Below are 6,000 nucleotides of genomic sequence, written 5' to 3'. Positions count from 1 at the left end.
AAAACATTAGAAGGTAGCTGTTGTGTAAAATTAGCTTTTTTGTATATATTATGTTAGATTTTTTCATCACCTTGAGCATGGATTATTTCATGCATGGTTGAGAAATCCTTGACTCTACCATGGCAGCCATTCAGGTTAGCTTCAACGCTTGCTCATACAGTGTGCTGCCTTTTTACCCAAAGCTCCGCCTTAAAGTCTGAGTGGAGTCTCCAGAGGAAGTGTCAGAGATTAGGAGCTTCTTAAAGAGACAAAGGCCAATTTTGAGGCTTTAAATTGCAAAGTCAAATTTCTTTTAAATTATGCTTGTTATATGTAGAATTGGTAGAACAGCCTTACTTAATTGTGCTATAAATTGGCACTATGTGCCTGGAAATATATAATACCCATCTATAGCCCTCTGTTAATGAAAATGGCATTGATGACACACTTCTCTGTGCAACAGCCATTTATAATAAAAACAAATAAAGCATTGAGATTGTATTTTTATTTATTTTTTGCTGCAGTTGTTGGCATCCATTCTGAATGGATTACATTCTGAATGTAATCCATTCAGAATGGGAAAAGGGAAACTGTTTTGTTCAAGTACCGCTATGATTAACATTCCATGCAGTATTTCCCTCCTCTCTTTTTTTATGGTACTTCAACCAATTTTTCCACCCTGAAGCCCCATGTTAGTGACTTTTTACACTTGAGTGCATTTAATTCGTCTGATCTTCCTCTTTTCATAGGGTTCTTCAAAACTTCTAAAGTTCCAGGTTCTATTCCAGGTTCTATCCTCTATCTCATTGGAAAACTAAAATTTAAAAASCTGGTTTGGTTAAGCACCTGTTCGTAAAAATACCCCTCTAGTTCACATCCTTGCTTTATTTGCCTTTTTTTTCACTGCTGTGCTTAGGAAGACGTAAATGTATGTGTACTCAGCCATGGAAAACATAAGTTGTTGTGGATGGATGATTTCGGTAGTTCCTTTTTTTTAATGTATTTTCTTTCACTTTTGTTGATGTGTTCCTTTCCTTTGTAGAGAGCAAGTGCACATCCCACATGACACAAAAAATGCTAGTTCTCCTGAAAAACCACCAAGGCTCTTGTATGAACTGTACACATATTTGAGAGTTAAATCTTGTTGTTGGGGGGAAACAAATAGAGGATTATTTATTCTAGCAGTTTCAGGCTGAGACAAGTGATGTGACGATGGAGAGCATTACATTTAAAAAGACAATTGTGTCTTCTGCATATCATAGTCATAGATCTTTAATTATATTTTGAGTGGCAGGTGCTTTCATCAAAATAAAAAATTATTGGAGAATAACTACTTATAGTCAAATAAAGACGGCAGAAAAGACAAAAGACAGCATTTTAAATCATGGATGGAAAATGAGGATGCAAATTTAGACAAAGTTAACTTGGAAAGTTGATGGAAGATTCATTTGACCTACATGTGTCAAACTCGAGGCACGGGGACTAATCTGGCCCATCAGAGCTTCTTATTTGGCCCTCTTGACTCCATAGGGACACAGAAATAGAACAATTGTTTGCTTACATATTATTTTATCAGTCAAATTAAAGCAGCTTTTATTTTTTAAACAATCAAATTACATCTGTACCTCGAGTTGTTTTGAAATGGCAAATTCATGCTAAATCAGCAGACCCCTACACGTTTTTGCACTAATGCATTCTCGTGAGTTTTTTGCACATTTAAAAAAAATATTAAAGTGATGCTATCTCACACYTGCAGAGGGCAGTGTGTTTTACATCTACTACACTGCTTTAATTGATGTCAAATGATAGTTTGTCATTGATACAACAAGTACCAAAAAGTCATATTTATCATCAAGTGCAAATATTGCAAATATGTCTTTCATCCATCCATCCATCCATTTTCTGGTGCCTATCTCCAGCTAACTTTCCGGGCGAGAGCCAGGGTACACCCTGAACAGATCGCCAGTCTGTTGCAGGGCACATGTCTTTCAAATTTGTCTAAATTAGCTCCTCAAAATCATTGATTTSAATTGCAAACAATTACAAAAATATTCAGAAAATCCTGGAGCAGTGTGAAAAGATGTTCAATATTATTTAATTTTAAGAAATACCTTATTGAATGCAGACACAGCTATTCATTAATATTTTAACAACATGTTAATGGTTTTTACCAATACATTCTGGCACAACCAGCCCTTTAAGAATATTCATAAACTTGATGTGGCCCAAAATGAAAATGAGTTTAAGACCCATGCTCTAACCATTGAATCCTCGACACACTATGAACACTTGAATGAGAACAGTTTAATTTCATTTAATAAACAATAGTACAGTGATAAATCTTAATAACTGTTGTTGAAGTAATAAGGTATTTAATTAACTCCGCTGAGGTTTCAACAGTACTCTTGGCACACTATTTTTGTTTATTCACATATGGAAATGAACATGMAATGCCTTATTGCTATTATTATTTCTACATTCAAGACTGTCAAATTGTAGTTTAATCAAACATATATCGGAGAAAATGAATTGTGTATGAATGGTTGCATTGTTTTACTACACTGACAGTATTTTTGATAAATCAGAGTACCTTCAACAGTGACATAGGAGAGCATTGGTGGTGGGAGCCGACTTCCTATAACACATTTTCTGTTTCTACCAGTGCAACTTGTTGGCTGTGCCTCGACATGTGAGCGTGGGGGCTTTGGAACAACCACTTCACAGTTCTTTTTGTTCCTGCACAGAAAGTGCAGTGTTACTGCCAAGAACTCCACTTGCATGTGACACTCACTACTGCCCACTCGGGGTGCTGTTGAGCAGCTGTCGCTGAACTGATGAACTTTGACTCCTTTGCATGAAAAGCCACATATCTCCATCCCCATTTCTGTCTTGGCATTTCTTGAGTACAGTGTGCATATCCCCATCTGTCGAAGTGTGTGTTTGTGATATTCTTGCCTGTTTTTGCATTTGCAAACTGCAAGCAGAATTGAATACACCCCTCCTCCTTTTCCTCTTCCTTCGTCATCCTCTTCCAGTCTAGTCCCTCTCTTTGTCACATGTTAACTTGTGAATTGTAACTAAAACTCTTCTTGGAATGCCTTGACATTGTTTTGTTCACTTAGATCCCTCTTCCTTTTTGGTTTGATTGTTATTTATTTATTGGTAAACAGAGTTATATCCATTTATTTAATTATCTCCATTCACTTGGGTCTTAATTTTGAAATACTATTTATTTGATTTATCTCTCTGTATCTTCTAGCCGCATTTTTATTTCTGTTTGGTTCTTGTATGAACCCAAGTCCACCACAGGTTCGAATAACTGCAACAAAAGCCAATGCAACCATGCATACTTACTTGAATGGGCTTTTGAGCAAACATGATGGGAGATAAGTCCAACTTTTTAAGATATAGGTCTCTTCATTTTCGTTTTTTTTTTTTATTTATTTATTTTTTTATCCTGCACTCTTTGGTCTCCCAGAACAATGGTGGCCCAGTTCGTCCACAGAAATAATAGAAAATGCAGATCTTACCTCTATTTTCTATAGCTTGGTCATAACACTAAAGCTAGCAGCCAGGCTTGCTTTTTTTATCCATTCTGTTGACATTATTTTATCCTGGGCCACAGAGATGTTTAATGACATGTTTTAAGCCATTTTTCCTGTACATTAAAGATTCATTGTAAAGTTGCTGCAGTCACTTACACCCATTGGTTGTTCAGCACTAAGTCAGAATATTCGAAAACTAAGTCGGGAAAACACAATGTTTATTGTTAAAAATTACTTGATCATTTGGACGCTCAAAGGTAAGTGATTGTGTGGTTTAGAGATTCAGTGTGCCGTGTGGAGCCAGCTAAGATGGGATTGATGTTTTTCCCAGATCCAAGATATAAAAAAATATAACAGAACTTATGACCAGAGCTTTTTCCTTCTTTACAGCTGTATCTTTCAGTTCATATTAACAGTTCTCAAAATGTCTCAAATACACCTCCTTTTAGGGAGAATAAAGGATTACTGTTCTTGAACAATTTGAACAAGTCACTTCTGCTTGATTGTTGGTGCTCAGTAACTCTAGATGGCAGTTAATTTACTTACATTTACCCTGAAAATATTGATACCAACTGAGTACAATCAATGGTACTTGTGCCACAGTTCAAGAAACCTTTGTTTTTTCATTTGGTAGCTTCACACTCACACATTAAACATTTGAAAATAAGATTTTTCACCAAAAGCCATCCTTCACATACACGCAAAGGTAGCACTGAAACTTATGAAGTTCTACCTTTTAATAACTATGTTGCTTGATTGAAATAATCAGTTGGATATGAAACTTAATGACATCTAACGGAGAGATTGCTGGAATAAATCTCTGAATACTAAAAACTTCTCAAGAACACAAAAACTATTCAAGATTTGTGCATAAAGTAGTTATTCCTTCCCAAACATGATGTATAAGTTCCACTTTCAGACCTCCAGCATCTGGCACACTGAATCACTATGCTACAAAATTGAAAGACAGACAGACGATATGACATTTCAGATGTGTTTCCTCTTTTTTCTGTGCAGAAACTGTTTATAAAACATTGAATGTTATGCTCAGTCCAAATAGCATTACCTGAGGCTTGTAATGGGAGCTTTGACGAGAAAAAAATTCATAATAATCCTGGAATTTGTCTGCACTTTTTAACTACTTCAATGTGGCTGATACCAAATTATTTTCGCTTTTCAAAATTGTATCAGGTTTTTATATAAGCAAGACGTTCTCTCTTACAATGGCTCCCATTCAGAAGCAAGACCTCACTTGGTATGCTACCATTGTCAGACCAGGTTGAAACCAGTTTATGAGACAGTTCAGACATGGTCAACAAGAGGGTCCACAACCAGAAAACTTGGAGGGTAATTTTTCCAGCTGTTGCCAGTTTTAAAACATGCTGAGAAGACTTGAGATAGACCCTGGAGTGGTTGTTGAGGGGCTGCAGGGCTCCCGAATGGCAGATAAGAATCCCATTTCATAGAGTCAGAATTAATTTCATGCTCTGCGATGAGCTCTGAGCCAAGGCCTTGGATTGTCAGGCTTTGTTACACATTTAGATTATACCTAGACCCTGCCAGTAGCCAGTCAAAAGCCATCTCTAAAATTAAAGTGGCAGATTCTAAATCCTCTGTATTTAACCAAACAAGCAGTTTATTCCCCCCACTTACTGTAATTGCAGAAGGTTTTTAGATGTATTGGAATATCTGTGTGAGCCACACTATGGCCATTTGGCATCGCTGGGATTAATTCCGTAATGATATACAAGAACGAACATTATGTCATTTGAGGTTTCTGATACAATCCATACACAAAGATGCCACTTAGACTGTGATAGAAATAGCATTCGCAATTTGTGTTATTTTAATACTTCACGTTAATATCAAGTTAAAACTATTGTAGTTTTTTTTTAAGAATATTCCATATCCTCTAAATTCCTTTCACTTTGAATTTGAAAGTTATAGTGAAAAAACCTCCCACATCATATTTCAGAGTCAAAGTGGAGGAAGTAATTGCAGACAAGACCAGTTTGTCTTGTCTTGATGACTTCAAATGAAAGTTTTGAAGCACTTCAAGTGAAGTGTTATCCAAAATACTTTTTTTGTGGTTGCATACTTCTAGTATCCATAATCCTACGACTGGCCGTCCATGGGATATTAAGGATGCGCCCAATCCAGTCTTAAATTGTTATCAAGCATAGAGATGCCTGTGCACTGTGATAACCTCCACCCTGTCAGAATTATAGACCTTTTCTTCGCCACAAAGAACGAGAACGGAGCAATCATTCTTGACGGGGCAGAGTTTGCAAATACAATACGGGCAAAGGAAAGAAGCTGAATGGCTCAAAATCCAGTAAGACCTTAAGTAAATAAGCCCATTGGACACAGAAAAGGGTTTGAGAACTAAGGCTGTGGCCCTGTTTTATTTTTGTGTACTGGAACAGTGTCTTATTTTACCAAGCAAAATGTTTTTTGTTTTTTTTTCTTTATAAAA

The 6,000-nt window shown here is 36.4% G+C and overlaps 1 protein-coding gene across 15 annotated transcripts in view; it reads left to right on the top strand.

Moving 5' to 3' along the window:
- The window catches only part of ptprsa (protein tyrosine phosphatase receptor type Sa), a 243,552-nt gene that overhangs the window by 177,111 nt on the left and 60,441 nt on the right, over positions 1-6,000 (top strand). The window lies entirely within an intron of this gene.

The sequence above is a fragment of the Poecilia reticulata genome, linkage group LG4 (genome assembly GCF_000633615.1).
Source record: "Poecilia reticulata strain Guanapo linkage group LG4, Guppy_female_1.0+MT, whole genome shotgun sequence".
In the NCBI taxonomy this organism is placed as follows: domain Eukaryota; kingdom Metazoa; phylum Chordata; class Actinopteri; order Cyprinodontiformes; family Poeciliidae; genus Poecilia; species Poecilia reticulata.
The sequence above is the reverse complement of the archived record's forward strand: the minus strand, read 5'-3'. Positions and strand labels throughout refer to the sequence as shown.